Here is a 22,441-nt window from a genome sequence, read left to right on the forward strand (position 1 = left end):
AAACAGCATGTATTCGGGGTGTCAACATACTGGTCTCTGACTTGCTCAACAAACTTAAACCTGTGCCTTTTTTCAATGCTGAATTGAATGTCATTGAGAAAACAAAAAGCTGTAATAATGTATGTTTTTGCAAACATCTTTTCTGGATTTAAAAGTACTAATCTAGTTTTTCAAAAGTTACTGTAATCTGATTACAATATTTTTGCTGGTAACATAACTGTTTACAACAAAAAAAATGTAATCATATTACATGTAACTGATTACATGTAATTAGTTACTCCCCAACACTGGCTCTATTTAAGACCCCAGCTCGCCCTCTGCCGTGAGGTGACATGTTTTATTAGAACATCAGGAAAGGTTAGGGAGGAGCAGCCCGAGTGATGCCCATTCTCATTCAACCCCAGCCCTACAGTCCCACCAGCCCGAGGAGCCCGCTTCTCTCCCCTATTCTTTATTGATCACACAATCGCATCAAGCATGTTTCCTTGAAGATGCAATTTCCACCACATCAACACAGAGGGCTGGAGCTCTTTGTTCCAGCCTCGGTGGCGGTGCAATTGATCTTACCCTTACCTTGCCGTTACCAGTGCCAATATTCACACACACACACACAAACAAACACTCACTCACGCACACACACTTGTTTTACCATCTTTGTGGGGACCAAACAATTTATTCCCATTCAAAATCATATTTTTCCTAACCCGAACCTTAACCCTAGATCTAACCCCAAACCCCTAACCCTAATTATAACCCTAACCTTAATTGTAAGCCTAAACCTAACCTCCGAGACAAAAATGGCCTTAAAAATTGCCTTTTTCCTTGTGGGGACCGGCGAAATGTCCCCACTTGTCTGAATTGACCTTGTTTTACTATCCTTGGATACCCGCCCCCGCATTCACTCACACCTCAACAGTCTGCTTCCATCGCCTGTGTCTCCTTGACTGAATGAGGAGTTCATAGGCAGTGAACCAAAATACAGCCTTCAGAGCCCAGGGAGCAGAAGGATGTGGCCCCCATCAAGACTGGAGCACCTGCCCAGCACCACCAGGGATAGGGGAGATGGGTGAGGATGATTGGGAAGATGGGGTTGGGATGATTGGTGAGAAGGTTCATATCTACTCACACACACACACGCCTGCCTGCATGTGCGCAGAGGCAGACACACATCTGGAGACATCTGTACACATGAACACTAACACACACAGTACGCATATTTAAACACACACATGCATTATCCTATGCACGTTCAGTACACATCTATGCAACCTCACATACACAAACACATCTTAGTAAACACACGCACACATCTTCCTCCCCCAGAGTTGTCAGACCCTCAGCAGTGAGGGCACAGCGGTCTGCAGCCCCAAGCCTCTGTGACCTCATCTGATTCCACCCCTCCTCCCCTCCTCTACCCTGCCTCTCCAACCCCACCCCATCTCTAATCCGCTTCTGTTTTCTTCTCTGTAATCTTGTCGCGAACGCATTTCAGATGACTAACACCTTCCCCCGACCATTCCTCCTCCTTTCTTCTCCTCCTTTCTCGCCTTCCCTTCTTAAATTACCGAGGCAATCATATTTAGCGATTCCCTAGGCTTGTTTATCCTTCCCCGCAACTGTTTGAATATTGAAATTGTAATATTTATTCATTTGCTTCGCCTTTTTTTTCTCAGGGAAGAAAGAATTGTTGAAGGCGCTGCCGACAGAATCGTCTGGGATTTAATTGAGTGGGTCAGTGGCTTTGGATGAATTATTAAAGGCGAAACAAACAACTCCAACACGCAGGCTGTGGCAGAGTTGGAGAATGATGTGATTAAAAACACTGTGTGCTTGTACTGGCCCCTCTCTGTTTCTTCACACCCTCCCTCCTTTCCTCCCTACGTTGTTTCCTCACTCCCCCATACTTGACGTCCAAGCTGTCTGTCACATTTCTTTTTAGCAGACTCTGCTAGTGACTGGCCTTTGCCAGCTAATGTCAGTGTTTATTCTTTGTGTGCCTGCAATTATGCCGCTCGGCTTTTGACGACAGTGTCGCCTTGAGTGATAGGTAGGAAAACAGGAGAGGACACACACAAACAAGTATGAACACACCCACCCACACACAAACACCTCTGACTGATTTTACCTACCTCTGTTTGATGTCTCCTAACTAATTATGCAGATCTCTAAATGAGATAACAGTGTCCCAGCTTTCTATTATTTACACTGCCGACTGGCAGTGTATTATGGCTTCTGATAGCGTTGCACTCACTGGCAGAGCCTAAATAAGAACGGCAACTAATACTCCATACTTGGAAGAAGAAGAAGACGAAGATTCTAACAGTTCGCCTCATTTCTGTTCATGTGACAACACAAGCACGTATAATGTAGAGAATCATTGTACCATCTAAACTGCAGTGAATTACAGTATTTTTTTCCTTAACAAAAAATGTTGTATTTTCAGTTGTTTTTAAAAGCTGTTGTAAAAAAAACGAAAGTAAAATACTCAAAAATGAAACTTAAGAATGGGAAGCATAGAAGTGGCGCACATAGAACATATATACCACTTCTTAGATTTGCTTTCAATGAGATTACAGGTCGGGTCCCCAAAAGTGAAATATTGCAGCTTTAAGTTGAATGGTAGGGCAACATTTTGATTTCTGCAGAAATAAACATACCCAAACTTAATCATTTTTCCCGAGATGGAAACAAACAATAACTGTTAACGTTGCATAGTTTTTTTAGAAAAGACTGGAACACACCTTTCTGGTAAAAACACATTTCAAATTTGCTGGGATGAGAATTCTTTTTGTTTAGAGAGATGTTTATGCGACACCCAGAATGCATTGTATGATGTCAACAAACATGGCTCCACACATAGCTGGTAATTAACTTGGCATTAGGTTGTTTGACCAAGTCCTCAAAAGTAAGATGCATTTTCTTTTGAGGACACAAGCTCAAATACACAAGCACAGGACAACTGTTATGAAAATATAAAAAATCATATATATATATATATTTTTTTTTTAAATTGCTTTCTAAATAGAGTAACAATCAAATGATAAATGACTTACTGTAAGATTTCACATTTCTTACAACTGTAAATTAAGCATGAGCATACTTAGTGACCGTACAATATTGTCACTATTTCATGTAACTGGCGACAGATGATTTTCTCCTAAACGTCCAATGAGCGCCGCAGAAACACCATTCAAATTGGTGCGGACTCGTTACAATTCAGCTTTAAGCACAACGTGACGTTGTCCATCTGTGACCAAGAGAAAGTGGTATTGTTTTACGGCGTTCACAGAGCGCTTTGCACACCAAAATGTCAGTCGGAGCTGGTCCAGAACCGCTCAAAGTTCCCCATATGGGGGAACTTAACATCGAAAAGTGAACAGATAGATAACTCATTAGACGGGCTAAATAAATAAGATGAGTGTCACATTGATGAATGGTGGTCACAAAGCAGCAGGCTGTGTCCCTCTTGAATCAGGATCCAGCAGCTGTGACGCAGTCACATACCCGGACTGTCATCCAGTGACATATTTGGTTAAGTGGCACGGAACATTGGAAGTAGTCTCTCCCGATCATGTCCCGTCAAGGGGAACCGTCACATAATCACATCTCTACACATCATTAATTACATGGAATAACCTCTATTTCTACACAGGCTCCTAAAACATACACTGCCATATGGATGCACTTGCCCTCTACCTGTCCTATACAGAGAAATAGAATGAAAATAAAGGGTTTTTTCCTCCCATTTATATGGTCCAATTACCTGAACATTGAGGGTGACAGTACACAAGGGGGGGGGGGGCCTTCCAAGCCTTTCGCCTTCCAAGAACACAGTGACCTCCTTTCTCTTTCCTATCCTCCTTCTCCTCCCTCGTTTATTAAACAGGAGGAGATTCTAATACCTGGAACCAAAACTTCCAGCGTCTCTGTCTCATCCCCCTGCTCCTCTCCTCCGTTTAATCAGTGAAAAGCTGGGGCTCACCGGCCTGTCTTGGGTAATCAACATCAGGGGCCGTAAACTGCCGCTAATTGAATGGTCTCCTCATTGTCATGCACAGGGACACTCCATCTCTCCTTCCCCTCTCTCCACCCGTCTCTTTCTTTATCCGCCTCCTCTCCTTACAAGGCCCCCAGAGCCCTTCGATGGTCTACTCTGCCTTTCCTACTGAACGGCGAAAGAAAACAGGCCTCGTTTGAAGTAGATATGGGGAGCTGATGGGGGAATTGAAGAGGGAGGAGGAGGTTCTATAGAAGGAGGGGGAGGGTTTTGAGAGGAGTGACACCAAACAAACCGGTTCAGGTAATTCTGCGCTACAGCAAACAAACCGGTTCAGGTATGCCTGCGCTACAGCAAACAAACCGGTTCAGGTAATCCTGCGCTACAGCAAACAAACCCGTTCAGGTATGCCTGCGCTACAGCAAACAAACCGGTTCAGGTATGCCTGCGCTACAGCAAACAAACCCGTTCAGGTATGCCTGCGCTACAGCAAACAAACCGGTTCAGGTATGCCTGCGCTACAGCAAACAAACCCGTTCAGGTATGCCTGCGCTACAGCAAACAAACCCGTTCAGGTATGCCTGCGCTACAGCAAACAAACCGGTTCAGGTATGCCTGCGCTACAGCAAACAAACCCGTTCAGGTATGCCTGCGCTACAGCAAACAAACCGGTTCAGGTATGCCTGCGCTACAGCAAACAAACCGGTTCAGGTATGCCTGCGCTACAGCAAACAAACCGGTTCAGGTATGCCTGCGCTACAGCAAACAAACCGGTTCAGGTATGCCTGCGCTACAGCAAACAAACCCGTTCAGGTATGCCTGCGCTACAGCAAACAAACCGGTTCAGGTATGCCTGCGCTACAGCAAACAAACCGGTTCAGGTATGCCTGCGCTACAGCAAACAAACCCGTTCAGGTATGCCTGCGCTACAGCAAACAAACCCGTTCAGGTATGCCTGTGCTACAGCAAACAAACCGGTTCAGGTATGCCTGTGCTACAGCAAACAAACCCGTTCAGGTATGCCTCTGCTACAGCAAACAAACCGGTTCAGGTATGCCTGTGCTACAGCATACAAACCGGTTCAGGTATGCCTGTGCTACAGCAAACAAACCGGTTCAGGTATGCCTGCGCTACAGCAAACAAACCCGTTCAGGTATGCCTGCGCTACAGCAAACAAACCCGTTCAGGTATGCCTCTGCTACAGCAAACAAACCGGTTCAGGTATGCCTGCGCTACAGCAAACAAACCCGTTCAGGTATGCCTCTGCTACAGCAAACAAACCGGTTCAGGTATGCCTCTGCTACAGCAAACAAACCCGTTCAGGTATGCCTGCGCTACAGCAAACAAACCCGTTCAGGTATGCCTGTGCTACAGCAAACAAACCGGTTCAGGTATGCCTGTGCTACAGCGAACAAACCGGTTCAGGTATGCCTGTGCTACAGCAAACAAACCCGTTCAGGTATGCCTGCGCTACAGCAAACAAACCCGTTCAGGTATGCCTCTGCTACAGCAAACAAACCGGTTCAGGTATGCCTGTGCTACAGCAAACAAACCGGTTCAGGTATGCCTGTGCTACAGCAAACAAACCCGTTCAGGTATGCCTGCGCTACAGCAAACAAACCCGTTCAGGTATGCCTGCGCTACAACAAACAAACCCGTTCAGGTATGCCTGCGCTACAGCAAACAAACCGGTTCAGGTATGCCTGCGCTACAACAAACAAACCCGTTCAGGTATGCCTGCGCTACAGCAAACAAAGAAAATTAGAAGGGGTGCTGGACATGACAAAAATACAACAAAATGGCTTACCAGGTAAGTCCTTTTGCTGGACACGAATACAAACATTTTGGTGGGGGTGAGATTATAGGTGAGAAGGAGGGGGTCGGGAGTTGAATAGGGTGAAAGAGGAGAGCGTGTGAGAATGTGAGCGTGTGTGCATGAGCGTGCACATGTGTTAAACGGCTGAGAAGTCCCATGCTTTAGGCTGCCAGACAAGATAGAGTGCCTATAGAGCATATTTCTGTTAGATGTCTGTTCTGAACAGAGTGAGAGAATTACCGTAATAACCTACCAATTTCAGGGACATACAGTTTTGCAGCCACCAGGCAATTTTTGTATTTTTTATTATTGAGTGGGGTCCATTGTGGCTATCCATTTTCTACCCAGCATCTCCCTCCCTCCTCTCTCTGAGTCACTCAATAAATACCCAGACACAGGCCATCACTGTGACCAAGCTCTGCTAGACCAAAGAATATGGTACCAGACGATGGATGCATCCTGAATGGCGCCCTATTCCTTATATAGTGCACTTCTTTTGACCTGAACCCTAGAGCCCTGGTCAAAATTAGTGCTCTATATAAGGAATAGCGTGCCATTCTGGGTACAGGCAGAGAGAGTAATTAGGGTTACATCACATAATTGGATGGAAATCATATGACATATGAGTCATAATTGGTAGAGAGGTTTTATGGGGATGTAGGCGTCCGTCCCTATTTGTAATACAGTTGTTGCATAAGGTGTCTGCTTAACCTGAACTAATCACATTGCTCACACTTTAGATCACTGGTGCATCTGCATATTCAAAACTAACCTCCCAGTGAGATACCTTGCTCCGGGCTCATACGGTATGGATGTCTTCGGGGAGCCACACACACACACACACACACACACACACACACACACACACACACACACACACACACACACACACACACACACACACACACACACACACACACACACACACACACACACACACACACACATACACATACACATACACATACACATACACATACACACACACGCCACTCTCCAACCAGAAGTCCCATTCCCTATCCACCTCTACACCACTGTAGGTTGGAAGCAACACGCCAACACACTAACTCTGGCAGACTACAGAATCACTGAGGCAACACTCCAGCCACACTACAGCACACTCGAACAACTGATTATATTTTGTGTGTGTTCCCCGTTTTCACCTGGGTGCCTCACAAAATTGTAATCATTCTTCCTGGTACACCCTCGCCTCTGCCTCCCGCCTCCACAGCCCTCTGGCAGCTGTTGCTCAGCCAACCATCTGGAGAGAAGCTGACGACCCCTTATCCCCCCTGGCCCGTCATACAGCTGGCCTACTGAGAGAGAGAGAGAGAGAGAGAGAGAGAGAGAGAGATGGCGAGAGAGACAGAGAGAGAGAAGGGAGAGAGACAAAGAGATGGGAAGAGAGGGAGAGAGCAAAAAAGAGGTGGAAGGTAAAGTGGGTGAGAAGAGAGAGATAAAGAGAAAGGGTGAGAGGAGAGATGAAGTAAGAGAAGGAGAAAGAGGGAGACGTAGGAACAGTTGGAGTGACACCAGGGCGGCTGTCCAGTGAACCTCATATAGTGTCTTTCAGGGCATCAATGTAGGGATCTATTGATCTGAGAAAGATAAACACACCTCCTCTTCGCCATAGAGACCAGGCCTCGCCTACCATTGATGATGTTGCCCGCTCTAGATTTTATCGCATTCCATTCATCTCTCTCAGGCAGGACTGGTCTCTAGGACCTCTCTCCCGTCTGTCTTTTCTTTTTGCTTCCTTGCCTCTTTGGCTTTGGGTTCCAGGACAACACTCTGGGCAAACCTTGTAGGTTTCTTCTCTTACTCTCTCTTCTTCCTGTAATGAGATTCCTTGTAGAGGTGAATCGTTGTGTCAGTCAGCCTTCCCGGTGAGTCAGTGTGTAAGTCAGACAGCCACGGTGCATCAGGGAGTGTGTCAGCAGTGTTAAATGGTACATAGTCCACCGTATATCTCCCATCAACTGTCAAAAATCGTTCTGACATTGAAGGAGATTAAAATCAAAGCCCCCTGTTCGCCTAAGCAACCAGGCTTGCTTCACTGGCATGTTCACACCGGGTTGGTCTTTAACCAATGATGGCCCTCCTTACTGCATGAAGGAGCCATGATTTCCCTGGAGGATGACAACCTGTGGATGTTTCGTCCTTTATTTCCCTCCCCTCCTTGTTACCAGATGCATATTCTAAAGGCATCACACTGCCCTTGCCATCGCACACCGGGCGCTCATTTTCTCTAGCAGGATTTCATGATGAGATCAGTTGAGTGAGTCTGGCAAGACATTATCAAGTGTTTCATGCACGCTGCAAGCTATATTTGCCAAACCCCCTCCTCCTCCTCCCTCCATCTTGGCTCTAAATTGGTCCTCCAGTGCCTGGATTTCACTCAACTGTGCAGCTGTGGGAGGCCTGGTCTGCCACCATAGGGGGCTCTTGCTCCACGGTGGCTTGCTGGAGAAGGTTAGCGGTTAGCCTCCGCCAGGTGTGGCCATGGCTCCTCCGAGACTCCGGCTGGATTTGCTCATTTGCACTCTACCTCAGGACTTAATTACCAAATTCAACTCGTTATTTGGATAATAACTCACACCGGCTGTTCTGTTTGCTTTTACCACCGGTTCCTAATGAGTGGATAATTAAAAACTACCTAAAGGAGTTTGCCCCTAAACCACCTAAATCGTCCGTTTTCTAACGGGGGAGCAAGTATTAGCCACCAACGGCCGCCTCGGAGGTACGCAACTCGGCATAGACCAGCACGACTCGTTTCAGGCGTGGAATCCTGATTAGATCAGCAGATTTCATTTCACTCTGTTGTTAGTCCCTGTTGCCTCTTTGTTCCAGTTTGATTCCTTTCCAAAGTGCTTCTGGTGGGGTGCTGGGGGAAAAGGGGAGTAGAACAACAGTGGAAGCCACACCACCTTTTTTCCCCCATCCCTCTAAAGAGATAAGTGTTTCTGAAATGACTGGAATGGTTTTTCCCTACCAATATTACACACAAAATGAAATCCCACCAATATCAGCCCACAACCCTGAGCTACCGAGGCTTCTGGGGGGACAGCATGGCTTTAGTGCTTCTGACGTCTTGCCACACTCAGGAAGCTACAAGAAACAAAGACCGCTTCATGCTCATTCCCCGGCTGTCCCCGGCATTCGCATGGAGAGCCGTCAGAGACTTCATACTGTATGCCACAACGCTGTGGGCCAGTGGGTCTACATGACGAGTGCAGATGGAGATTTGGCTGGCAGGCTAAAGGTCAGAGCGTGTTGGACGGGCTTCTTCGTCCGGCAGGCGTCGTCCGCCCGGAAATTATTTACAGTGATCCTTTTAATTAGGCCCGTTCAAGCATGTTAGCAGACCTGCCACGCAGATCAGCGGTGACTTGTTACGCATGCACCCACCAGACGGGGACATTGATCTACTGCAGACCTGGATTTATGAGAGGTTTGGGCAGAGCAACCCGCGTTGTCGCTCCCTCCTCTGTGTTCCCTCCTTTAACCGGAGCCGTGTCGCCTTTTGTTCTCGTTCCCAATCTGACATGCCAGAGGAAACGGAGGGCTAGCATTAGCCTACTGCCAAGGGTTAGCATTAGCAAAGGCTAGCGCCTCATCCATCAAAGCCGGTGTTAGGTTAGAGCCGCTGTCTCTGATGCTACCTGTTTCCTGGCTGATCACTCCTAAGCCCACCCGTCCTCGTTCGCTTGTTGCTCCCTGGGGAATTGCAGCAAGCAATTCGAAGTGACTGATCCAATTCCACACAAGCCCAGCGACTCCAGGTTCCATATCAGCACATGGAATCGACTGGGAAATCTTTGAAAGTCAATTTTCTTATAGTTTACTCGCCCTTTCCCGCTGTCCCATGGTGCTCATTTGGGCTTGGTAGATGTTCCAATGAATCTCTGGCACGATGCGAGGCAAGCTGATGGAGGAACAACAGATATTAGACTGAGATGCCAGGTGGTGAATTGCTCAGAGCAAAAACACTGGCTATGATTGGCCTAAATAGAAAGGTATCCAGCTGTATTACAGTGACAAATTGGTATGCAACTCTATAGCCGTGTGAATGGTGCTCACTGCTCAGCAACGATACGGGCTCAACATACAATCAACAACAACACTTGCTATGAGGGAATGAACCCTGTCACAGTGAATGAAGGAGACATGCTTAATTACTGTTATTAAATGCATGTCTGTCAGTATCAGGTCGCTACTGAGGGGGGCGACAACCACCGAGCTCTCTGACTTCCATTATGCAACCACTTCATTTGCTAATTATCTGAATAGCTTTGGCCCACTTACAGCTTCCCAAAAGCATGCAACAGAGGCCGAGGTTTTGGCCCCTGCTGTCTAAAGTGGGCAAGCTCTGGTGTAGAGCCTCCCCCGCAGGGTCTCTGGGCTTTTGTTAAACTTTCCACAGTCGTTCAGGGGTGTCAGTGCAACTCATTTACATTTGATGGAAACATAAAAATGCATGCTGGACCGCCGCTCAGTATGAGGATATGAAAAAACTGTCAACATGAGTGACAGCTGCAGAGCGAGTGCTAGAGCGTGATTGCACTTCACAAATCAACTTGCAGGGTTAGGGTCAACTTAACTTCAAATGTTACAAGATTTCTCTTTAAGTCAGCAGACCAATACAGTTGAACTTTCCATAATTCAAGATGTGTTTTGATGCTATGAGAGTGGCAATGTGATGTTCATTTGATGGGATGAGAGAAGATGTGGGAAGCGTGTGGGAAAGACGGCTCTTTATGTCACCATCTCTCTCAACCCCCCTCCCCGTTCTCTCTCTCTTGCAACATCTCTCTCTCTCATACACACAGTCTCCACACACACAACATGCTCTCTCACAAACAGACCCCCCCCCCACACACACACAAACACACACACTGACCAAGCCAAGCTGAGTCTGGCCAAGCCGAGCCTCACAGAGTGGCCCTCGGTGCCAACCATCAGGGACAATTAAACCCAGTGATCTGTGACTCAAGCAACACTCCACATCACTGGTCCCTTTCCGACCCCTTACGGGAAGAGGAGAGACTCTGAGCGGAGTTCCAAAGGCCACCCTATTCCGTGTATTGTGCTTTAGTTTTGACCAGAGCCATATGGGCCATGGTCAAAAGTACTGCACTATATAGGGAATAGGGGGCCATTTGGGACTAGGGACAGTCACTGACTGGGGAAACAGACAAATAAAAAAAGGGGAAGAAATCTGCAGTGACTCATGAGGTATGTTCTACTTTCCCTCATTCTTTCTCTCTTCTCCCCCTCAGCACTCTCATGCGGTAGAACTAATTTCTCTCAAAAGCATGGCACTATATATAAAACTGTCAAGTACATCGCAGTGCACTCTTCTCGCATTTATTTATGCAATTGCACAACGGAATAATGTGATAGGATCCAACAGGATGCAGAATGTGTTAGAGCATACATTCTAATTAGCTGTTTGGGGGCTTTCAAATAGATACAGACAGACTGTTGATATGGGGAAGCAGAATATGGAGTACCAGATAATAAATCATTACCCACAGTGCACCTGGGTGTGATAATGAGGAAGCACTAGTGTCAGACCATCACAACGGCTTGTGTTTCTACTATTAGGTCCATCATTCCCCAATCATCCTCAACCCAAAACCCTGACATGCCTGTGAATTCGCTAATTTGTTGTTACTTTTAACTTCCCCAGTCGACTCGTTTGGCTTGTCTGCTGAACAGAGCCGTGCACATAGCAATAGGTTCACAGTCAATTAAACAAAACACAGTGCAACTTCGTAGATTTCGTAGATCATTTGTGCGCCTTGTAACACCATTTGCAAAACTTTCCCTGTAAAACAGATCTGTGCATTCTGTTTGTGCCAATAAGCGATCCCGGGGAGGCGCCAGTATTATCTGAATGCGGCTTGTATAACAGAGCCAGCCACTTATGAGAACGCCAGGCGTGTGTGGGCGGACTGCTTTTAGTCAAGTGTAAACATTTTAGCCTTGAGAGGGAGATCTGCCAAGGTCCACTGCCAATGAGAACACACCATTAACGCCCCCGCAACGCCCAGGAATGCACACTGGCACACACACACACACACACACTAAAAACAGAGCATTAGGACACAACACACCCTGGCAGGTTTTGTTTTTTCCCTCAGTGCCTCAGTGGAATACTGCAGTCTACAGGCCAGTCCATCACGGCACAATATCTTACTCTCACTCCGTCAACAGTGTGACTGGAGCATCTGAAGGTGAGAGAAAACTAGAACATAACACTTCAGTTTTATTCTTAGTTTGTGAAAAGAGGTCTGGAGAAGATACCTACCGCTGTGTCCTGTCGGGACTGAGTGAGGTTGAGCCAAGCAGTTGATCCTCTCCACTAACGAGGCAACTTCCTAAATCATCCTAACGAAATAAACGCTTGGCGCGAACCAGAGACACACCCTGTACGGGTTCCAATAAACTGCCCCACACGCACACCTCTCTCAAGCCTCTCCAAGTCAGAGCTCCGAGGTTCTATCAATCCCCATCCCTCTTCTTCAATCATAATTCCTCGCAGTGCTTCGCTACATAGACTGCAAGAGAAGGTTGAAGGATGGGAGGGGGAATATAAAATACAGCACGGGAGAAAAAAAGCGCTCTGTTCCTCTTCTACCTTTAGCGGTAATAGAATCGGCAGCACCTCCCACTCCTGGTTGTTATGATGAGCTGGGTTGTATTCATTAGGGCATCCATTGGGTCACATTTTGCAATAGAAAACAGAAATATGCATTTCTTACTGGACAACTCCCGGTAGTCCCTCTTATCAGTTTTTCTTCCCTTTTGATGCATAATGATCACGATTGGATTGTCTGTTGGTTGGTTCTCATTACGGTTCCCCTCATAACTGATTAACTGAAGCCATGGTGCTAATTAAAGGTCACCTCTCACCCTGTGTTCCAGTGTGAGATTGAGGGCAGACTGAACGATTGCTTCAGTCCAACACTAGGATAGCAAGCTGACGATGAGCCACTGATCTGCCAACACTTATTTCATCACTTTGAGTGGCTGCCATAGAAATAGAATGACTAGAACAGCTATCCCCATACAAGCCAATGTACCCTGATTCTATATCTATGGTGTCCGCTCTCTGTGTCCGCCGGACTCCTTTTCCCTCTGTCTGATTGGTTCAGACACAAGCCTCCCTTCTTTCCCTTCCTCTGATTGGATCAGATGCAGAGCCCTGCTTTGATGCCATCCCTCTGATAGGTTCAGACACCACCATGCTCTCTCTATGAGGTGGTTGGTTTATCTGGCCCTACCCCTGGTGGGGGATTTTGAACCCGGTGAAAGTTGATTGCATTTGCGTTGGATCCGGACTGCCTCCCGGGCGTAAGCCAGGTGCCCCGTTCAAAGCCCACGGTGAAGTCGGCTCAAAACAAAAATGCTGCAATTAAGCACGTGGATTAATGAGTAGGATTCTGGGTTTTCAAATAAAAAACGGTTTATCTGCCTTCCCAATGAAAACTAGTTTGAAAATGAAAACATATGTTTTATAGAAACGAGATGTTGCATGTTTCAGAACGATGCACCACGCCGCCTTGTTGACAATATAACCGAGCGATGCACCACGCCGCCTTGTTGACAATATAACCGAGCGATGCAGATTACTGTCCGGTTTGAGAAGAACGCTCCACCGTCACCACTTTGGACTGTTCACATCACGGATTATAAACCAGTGCCCTGTGGCTCAGCATAATTGAATCCGCCCTATCTCTGTTTGTAGACCTCCTTTCTCTGTTTGTAGACCTCCTTTCTCTGTTTGTAGACCTCCTTTCTCTGTTTGTAGACCTCCTTTCTCTGTTTGTAGACCTCCTATCTCTGTTTGTAGACCTCCTTTCTCTGTTTGTAGACCTCCTTTCTCTGTTTGTAGACCTCCTTTCTCTGTTTGTAGACCTCCTTTCTCTGTTTGTAGACCTCCTATCTCTGTTTGTAGACCTCCTTTCTCTGTTTGTAGACCTCCTTTCTCTGTTTGTAGACCTCCTTTCTCTGTTTGTAGACCTCCTATCTCTGTTTGTAGACCTCCTTTCTCTGTTTGTAGACCTCCTTTCTCTGTTTGTAGACCTCCTTTCTCTGTTTGTAGACCTCCTTTCTCTGTTTGTAGACCTCCTTTCTCTGTTTGTAGACCTCCTTTCTCTGTTTGTAGACCTCCTTTCTCTGTTTGTAGACCTCCTTTCTCTGTTTGTAGACCTCCTTTCTCTGTTTGTAGACCTCCTTTCTCTGTTTGTAGACCTCCTATCTCTGTTTGTAGACTTCCCTATCTCTGTTTGTAGACCTCCTATCTCTGTTTGTAGACCTCCTATCTCTGTTTGTAGACCTCCTATCTCTGTTTGTAGAACTCCTTTCTCTGTTTGTAGACCTCCTTTCTCTGTTTGTAGACCTCCTTTCTCTGTTTGTAGACCTCCTTTCTCTGTTTGTAGACCTCCTATCTCTGTTTGTAGACCTCCTATCTCTGTTTGTAGAACTCCTTTCTCTGTTTGTAGACCTCCTATCTCTGTTTGTAGACCTCCTTTCTCTGTTTGTAGACCTCCTTTCTCTGTTTGTAGACCTCCTTTCTCTGTTTGTAGACCTCCTATCTCTGTTTGTAGACCTCCTTTCTCTGTTTGTAGACCTCCTATCTCTGTTTGTAGACTTCCTATCTCTGTTTGTAGACTTCCGATGAATGACAGCCAAAACATTCTGTCTGCCCAGGCCAATTAACTCATTAAGAGTTCGTTTTGAGCTTTAATGAGGAACACAGACCCTTGTTTTTGTAAATAAACAGAGATTTTTGACTCCATAAAAGCTCCATTTCTCATTGTGTGTTCTTCAGCAGTAGAGGTCGATAAAGGGAAACAAAAATAAAATAGGAGGTCCACAGTGCACGCACACGCGCACACACGCAACATGTTTTGCCAATAGGTAGTCCCTTCTCTGAGTAAGAAGACATGGCAATATGGTGATTCATTTATTTGAATGATACTGCTGACATCGGAGTCGACGTTGAACTCGTTGAATTGCAGGGAAATGTGATGGAGTCGTGCGGGCGCATGCGTACATCAATGTAAACACATGCATACTAGGGGATTGTTACAGATTCCCTCGTCCTCCGATATCAATCTACATCACCAGACATCGTGCTCATTGATCTAGGAGCCGACTGACACACATGCTTTGCTGAAAACGCTCTCTATAAATTAGAGGGCGCATGATGGAAAACCTGAATATATAACATTCCTCACTCTGCATATGGAAAGTTGAATATGCAGTGTATATTAAATCACATCCTTGTATATGACTGGTTAAACACCAGGCAATAGCTGCAATCAGCAGAGGGTAAGGTGGGGGTTGAATATGCCCTTCAAGTCCAATAGAATGTGTGTTTGATGATTAATTCGTATTGATGGGGAAATATGTAATACAAGTCAGGATGTGTGCCATACATAGTTTCTCCTCTGGTCTGAGATGTGGTGATTGTGGTCTGCTCTGGATGTAGAATGAGGGCCCATATTCTCATCTCATAGTAGGAGTGGGGGCCAAACTGCTGATCTAGGATTAGGTACCCCCAGCCATCTAATTATGAGCTAATTGTCACGGATCCCACTGGAACTTTCATTGCGCACACCTGGCCCCTATTCCCACTGATTGTATTTGTTTATATGTGCCCTTTGGTTTCATTAGGCGGTTGAATATTGTTACTATGTCCGTTGATGCGTGCGAGTACCTGTGCTGTGTGTTTTGGGCTTTCGTGCCATTGTGGATTGCGCAGATGATTGAGGGTCTCGTCCCGTGTGTTAATCATTGTGCACGCGTGTTATTTATTTGAGGTACGCCTCGCTCTTTTGTTTTGCATTTCTACCCTGTGTTTTGTATAGTGTTTGTTTGGTCTTCATCCCTGTGCCTTTACACGGCATACCGTAATTTGGGCTTAATAAAAAATGCTATTACGCATTCCTGCGCCTGTCTCCCAAATCTCTTCATACCAATGTGACACTAATGTACAGGCAAACTGTACTCTTACTCTGGGATGCTTTGGGAATATGGGCCCAGCAGTTCAGGGGCTCCATGTGAGTAAGATGCAGACATCAGGCTCATTTGAGGACCCAAACATGGTGTCTTATTAAGTGCCTGGTGTAAATCCTCTTGCTACCAGCCCCAAACCTGGAACCAGAGCTGCAAAGAGCCTGATCAACTGCCTCTAATCCTCTGAGACTGAGCCCTCTCCATGGGCTGCAAGATGGCAGGGGGAAGAGCTAGAGAGGGAGGTGTGTGTGCGGTGGTGGCCTCAGCAGGGGAGGGGAGAGTGGAGGGACAAACAGAGGGAAGAGGAGGGAGCAGATGCAAGAAATAATGGATGAGATGGATGAGACAGAGACGAGAATGAGAGAGATGGGAAGGGAAATTGGAAAAATTGGATTGTGCAAAAATGCTGAACAGCAAGGTGGATAGGAGGAGCAGTCATGTCTGATACTGGATAAGGAAAGGGAAGGGGAGAATTTGTAACTCTGAAAGCAACGGGGAGAAGAGGGCGGAAACAGGGTAGACGACATGGGGCAGAGGGGTGGAGAGAAAAAAAAGCTGAGGGTTCTTCTCTTTTTTTGTTTCCCTCCCTTTTCTGCCCGGAGTCAGCAGGCTTGGGTGTGGACTACGGGGAGTGGATCGATGTGAGTTTCTATAGCCAGAACACTCTCCTCCATCTCTGACACCGTGATGGGGTGATGGACCAAGAGGGAGGAGGGAGAGAAGAAGGAGGAGGAAGGCCAGTAAACTCATGGCATATGCAAGACGAAGTGTTGTAGCTGTAACTCTAGCATGGCTTAGAGCAAAAGTCTTCTAACTAACATACAGTATATGCTAGTTCAATTCCACATGGAGAATGTCGATGCCATGCCCTTGATGAATGAATTTCAGTTTGGTTTGCCTCAGTCAGATATGACTTTAAGGTAAAATATGATGTAATTCTGAATATGAAGTGAGGGTTAGGCTGGGCTTTCTCCAGTGAAGACAACAACTCAGTGTGTTGAATGAGTGGGTTGTCTTAGCCTGCTGCTTGTTGTCAGGGCTGTGCTATGCTGCTAACATACACACACACACACACACACACACACACACACACACACACACACACACACACACTGCAGTACCAGAATGAAGCACTCAACACTTCCCTCTTACTGGGAAGTGGACTTGTTTGACACTTGGAAGTGTCTATCCTCTACAATTGTACATTTTGCAATATGCATGTAAATATATTTTTCGTACACTCTACTGTACCCTTGGATTTGACATGTTGTTCTGCATATGTTAAAGTCCTACTTCATTTACAGGGTGGAAATACATGGACCTTTATACACTACCTTGATGGCCTGCGTTCCGCACTGAATTCAAAGGTGACCTAAGTTGGATTGGACATGATGTAATTCACCATACTGTATGGGACTATAACTATTCTCACACCATAGCTCAGCTTTTATGGGGCCCTACCATGAATAGAACATGACATACTGTCTACTGCAGTATCAAAGTCATGTGCTGACAAGACAAATGCACTTTTTGAAGTGGAACCAAGCCATCCACACCAGTAAATGGGTTTTGAGACACCTATCAAGGGGTGCCAGTGTGTCAGTGCAAAACCGAGCCACCCCACAAAGAGGGACTGAGAGGGTCCTATGACGGGTGAGCATGGCAGTGTGGTGGCAGTGTGGTGGCAGTGCCCTTGAAGAAAGCCCTTAACCTGGTCCGCTCAGGCACGACTAAACCGCTCAGGCACTATGAAAAATGTAAGTGGCTTAAATCACATTAGTTTAGGCCGTCCGTGAAGCGAATACACAACAGAATAAAACAATAAGTCTGGATGAGAGGAGCGAGGAACGGCGGTGGAACGGCATGAGGCCGTGGCGCCCAGATGAAATGGAGGCTCAGCCTTGGCGACGGCAGTGTTAACCCTCACTAACGCCGCACAGAGCTGACAGACGCTTAGACACACTGCTAGGTGGGGATGATTTCACGCTGGTTACTTTAGTCTCTGTGTGAATATTGAGTTTAATTACACTTATATTAACTGAAAAAAATGCTGTAGACCACTTTTCTGGTCATTTATATCCGAGCCCATGTGGCACCACACCTGAATTGACACTGTGCTTTTTATTTCTATTGCTATTTGCTTTCTGCAGTGCCAAATATAAATGTACACTCTCTGCCGTATGACAAACAACAAAAAATAGAGCCAACAGTGTTATTTCTCCCACTGTGTCCCTTGATCCCAAAACGTCATACAATGAATCTTGCGAACGGTACAGGCAAGGACCCTAAAGGACACACAAGACACATGGGCACTTTTTCACCCAGGAGATTTTTCATCCAACCCAAGCTATATGTTATACTTGACATGTGTTGCTCTTTCACATATCAGTGTGTTTCATCTCCTACCCCAGTTGCTAAGGGAAGTTGATAGGCGTTTGGGAGAGTATTAAATTTGCTTGTGTTAAAAAAAAAGGTTAATACAGGAAATCTAGGTGCAGGGAACAAGGAGGGTTCAGTACAGTATCTAGGCCACATTTGGCTGCTCTTCGTTCACCTTGAGGCTCTGTGAGCTTCGGAGCGTGCAACAACGCAGCCCGCCCATCGAAGCCTGAGGCTTGGCAAAGATACTGTATCTACAGCGCAGCGCCAGAGCCTCGTTGCTAATAAAATCGGCTTGTTATAGCATGTGTAAAAATTCATGCATACCACTAATGTTGGCATAACAACTGTAAGCCTTGTTTCTACTTTTCATATATGCCTTGGTGTACGTTTTAATACCACTAAATATACGTAAGCACAAATGTTCTCACAAATAACATAGAAACCAGAAATATGAATTGATATAACACGCAGTAACATTTGTCCATCCCATCCCTAGCCAAACGAGACCAGCAAGCGTTTAGTTCGATCTTAGAATGCACAGCATGAATTTGGTTGAGATCATTAATAAGGCCGCTGTCTGTCCTTTTATATCACTCCTACACGCTTGGGATCCTTAATGATGACACTCTTATTTGCAGTTATTTCCGGGACCTCGGTGACCTACTTGCCAGGGTCATGGGCAAAATGAACAAGACAAGCAGCTTTGAAGATTATGATCATGGAAACGAGGGGAGAGAAACCATTCACCGGCACGTTCTACATCTTATTATCGCTCTCGGGGTTGGCAGACGCCCATTTGAAGGACGTGATGAAAATCAGCTATGTTAGCTATGTTTTGTTCGCGAGCGTTGCATTGTCGGCCTATTTGACGGGAAAACAAACACTCGTAACGTTTTACCCCTGAAAGACAAGTGTCAGAGAAGTGCGATGAAAACAGATGCCGGTCCATTCACCAAATTGTTCTGAAGATTTACTCGGAGCGCAGCAGCTGGAATGTACCGTGGTATATCATGTCATTTGTTGTACATTTCAGGCGCCTGCTCTACAGCAATACTGCAGCCGCTGCATTGAGATGGAAATTGATACATTCATCAGTTCTCGGTGGGAGAATGAAGACAAGGAGTTTGATAGAGCTTGATATACAGTTTGATACAGCGTGAACCAAGGGCCAGATGGTGCAGACTTAAACATCCTGTAAGAGGGAGGATATGGGTTCAAAAAGCAATTCATGCAAATTACCTTCCAATGAAAGCTGTTGACTCGTGCAATTTTGCTGTGTTTACCAATAACAAATTGGAAAGGGAAAGTAATGGAAGTGCTTTTGGTGCAGAAAACCTGGATATAGTACTACCACTGCATGTGCTAACAACCAACACCAACGCCAATGTATAGACGACATGTTTAATGAGCATATCAAGTATTATGGCTGCATTTGTGTGTGGCCTATATAATGGTTGCCTGGGAATGGAGTGTGACCTAACCAAATAAATCCATTCATTAAGAAAGAAAACCCGAGCGGTTGGTCTGGGCCCTTGGTGTGTGGGAATTAATCGCTGAGGTGAACAAAACGTATAGAAATCTCACTGACTGGGCAAAGCAGAACCCGCTCCTGCACTCTCATACCTTATGTTATTGTGCAAAGTCAGCCTCACTGCGACTTTCATTATCTCATACACTACATCCTATTATTGGTTCTCTCTCAAAGCAGCAAACTAAATCGATTTCACATATTATCATTCCAGAATAGACCATTTCTTTAACTCTGCTTTATGGAGATGAGATGAGTGTGTTGTGTATTATTTTGGACTGGGGCATTGGTGGGGACTAGTAACCTAGGTCATTACATTTCTAACTAGGTATATCTTACACTGGACAATCCCTGCTATATCTCCACCTTTATATATCTACTGCATTACTACCATGATAGTCAAATGCACGGAAACGACTTTTCCCACTGGAACTACTACAAAAAGATGGCTCCCTTGTTTGCTGAGTGAACATTTGGAGTGGAGGCATCGCTAGAGGAGTTTGGAAGGATGAGTCACTGCAGACCGCTAAACTGTAGGTGTGTGTGGGGGAGTGAGGCAACCAGGTGCTGTTAAGTGTGAGATTCTCCACTGACAGATGATGATCAAAGACAGCCGTAACAGCTACGTACGCTCATGGCTGCCGGCCAGACCAGCCAAATCCACAGTGGGGGACCACGACAAGCCCTGTCGGTGGAGAAGAGCCAGATGAAAGAAACCGAACGCAAGAAAATTCTGCTGCATATATAAGTACCGGTGGGTCTCCAAAACAAACTATCCCTTAGACTTAGATCACTTATCTCTACATCTCAATGCTTTTGGACCCGGGTTGACAACAAGTCTTAGTGTATGGGTGCTGATCTCAGATCAGTTTTTCCTTTCAGATCACAATAAATAAGACGGGGGGGGCTGATCTTAGATCAGCGCTCATTCTCTGATTCTCCAGCCGACTTATTTTGTCCTCCAATGATCACCAGCCTATAGGCCTAGTTGCCCATTTGTAAGGGATTCTTGAGTGGGAATTATTGAAGATGTTCCGGGGACAGTGGGTGGTTTTCCCTGCAGCAGACTGGGGTTGAGATAATGCTAATGATGTCTTTTGGGATCTTGCACTGCCAAGGTTCCTGATCTTGATCCATGGGAAGCCCCAGTGTGACTTCTGGCAGTACTCTGCGAACACTGAAGCTTACGATAACTCGTGCCAGCAATTCTTTGGTTAATGGAATTAATGTCGATAAGACCTTGCCAGAAGACAATTACCTATCATAGGTAGATATCTGAACATGAGTCCTTGTGGGTTGAATAGAAATAACAGTTGTGGCAGTTATGGATACTATTATTCATGCATCAAGTGGTAGGAATGGACATAAATTGAGAGTGCAAATAGTTTCCCATTGCGCCTTCCCTTTGTAATGAAAATCATATATCGATAGTTGAAGTAGAACATCGAACAGAATATGTCCTCTCTACATCCCTCACTGGGTGCGAACCTGGGACTTTTTGCAAACCAACACTCACAAAGCATTTCTTATCGCTCCACAAAAGTCATTGCACGATGGATGATACTAACGCACCGCTAACTAGCTAGCGATTCCACATCGGCTACTGACCTAGGGGGGATTCTGACCCAAGTTAAGCGCACGTAAATGGTACGTAATTTCCTTTTCATGCACTTTTCTCTCTATTCTGACCTTGAACTTCAGCATAAGAAAAACGTGCTATTCGCCCGCTATTCCTTCATTTAACAATTTGTATCATGTTAAATATTAGTAATACCCACGTACGTCTAGAACTGTCACTTTTGTAGCCTACATTTTGAATCATTCCATTCCATTTCCCTTTACCTTTCTATCCTCTGTTGTGTCCGTGTAGTTGTTCCTGAGGGTCGCTAGCATTAGTGGATCATATTAGGCTAATTTTGTGTAATGTAACCTATGTGAATCATTATGGAACTCAGGCCACATGTACTGTAGCAGGTTAAACTTGAAGATTAGAGTAGACTCATAGGACTATTGCTCAACCCCTACTGTAGACTTTGTTTCCATCTTACAATATTTCATGGATTGAACTTGAATATGACAACTTTCAGGATGAATCAAACCACTGTTTTTGATTCATCAATATACTTTGTGCGTAAGAGCTCTCCAAACCTGTTTTTTAATGATTCATACATACAGTTGAAGTCGGAAGTTTACATACACCTTAGCCAAATACATTCAAACTGTGATTTTCACAATTCCTGACTTTTAATCCTAGTAGAAATACCCTGTCTTAGGTCCGTTAGGATCACCACTTTATTTAAAAAATGTGACATGTCAGAATAATAGCAGAGAGAATGATTTATTTAAGCTTTTATTTCTTTCCTCACTTTCCCAGTGGGTCAGAAGTTTACATACACTCAATTAGTATTTGGTAGCATTGCCTTCAAATTGTTTAACTTGGTTCAAACATTTTGGGTAGCCTTCCACAAGATTCCCACAATAAGTTGGGTGAATGTTGGCTCATTCCTCCTGACAGAGCTGGTGTAACTGAGTTAGGTTTGTAGGTCTCCTTGCCTACACACGCTTTTTCAGTTCTGCCCACACATTTTCTATGGGATTGAGGTCAGGGCTTTGTGATGGCCACTCCAATACCTTGACTTTGTTGTCCTTAAGCCATTTTCACACAACTTTGGATACATGCTTGGAGTCA

The 22,441-nt window shown here is 45.5% G+C and overlaps 1 protein-coding gene and 1 long non-coding RNA gene across 2 annotated transcripts in view; one reads left to right on the top strand and one right to left on the bottom strand.

The window, feature by feature from the left end:
* The window catches only part of LOC118367588 (igLON family member 5-like), a 145,990-nt gene that overhangs the window by 89,847 nt on the left and 33,702 nt on the right, over nucleotides 1–22,441 (bottom strand). The gene's annotated exons all lie outside the window — the stretch shown is intronic.
* Nucleotides 5,428–5,766, top strand: LOC127915153 (uncharacterized). The gene is made up of 3 exons (XR_008090382.1): nucleotides 5,428–5,456; nucleotides 5,559–5,592; nucleotides 5,729–5,766. It is a non-coding gene; the product is annotated as an uncharacterized LOC127915153 (long non-coding RNA).

The sequence above is a fragment of the Oncorhynchus keta genome, chromosome 34 (assembly GCF_023373465.1).
Source record: "Oncorhynchus keta strain PuntledgeMale-10-30-2019 chromosome 34, Oket_V2, whole genome shotgun sequence".
NCBI lineage: Eukaryota > Metazoa > Chordata > Actinopteri > Salmoniformes > Salmonidae > Oncorhynchus > Oncorhynchus keta.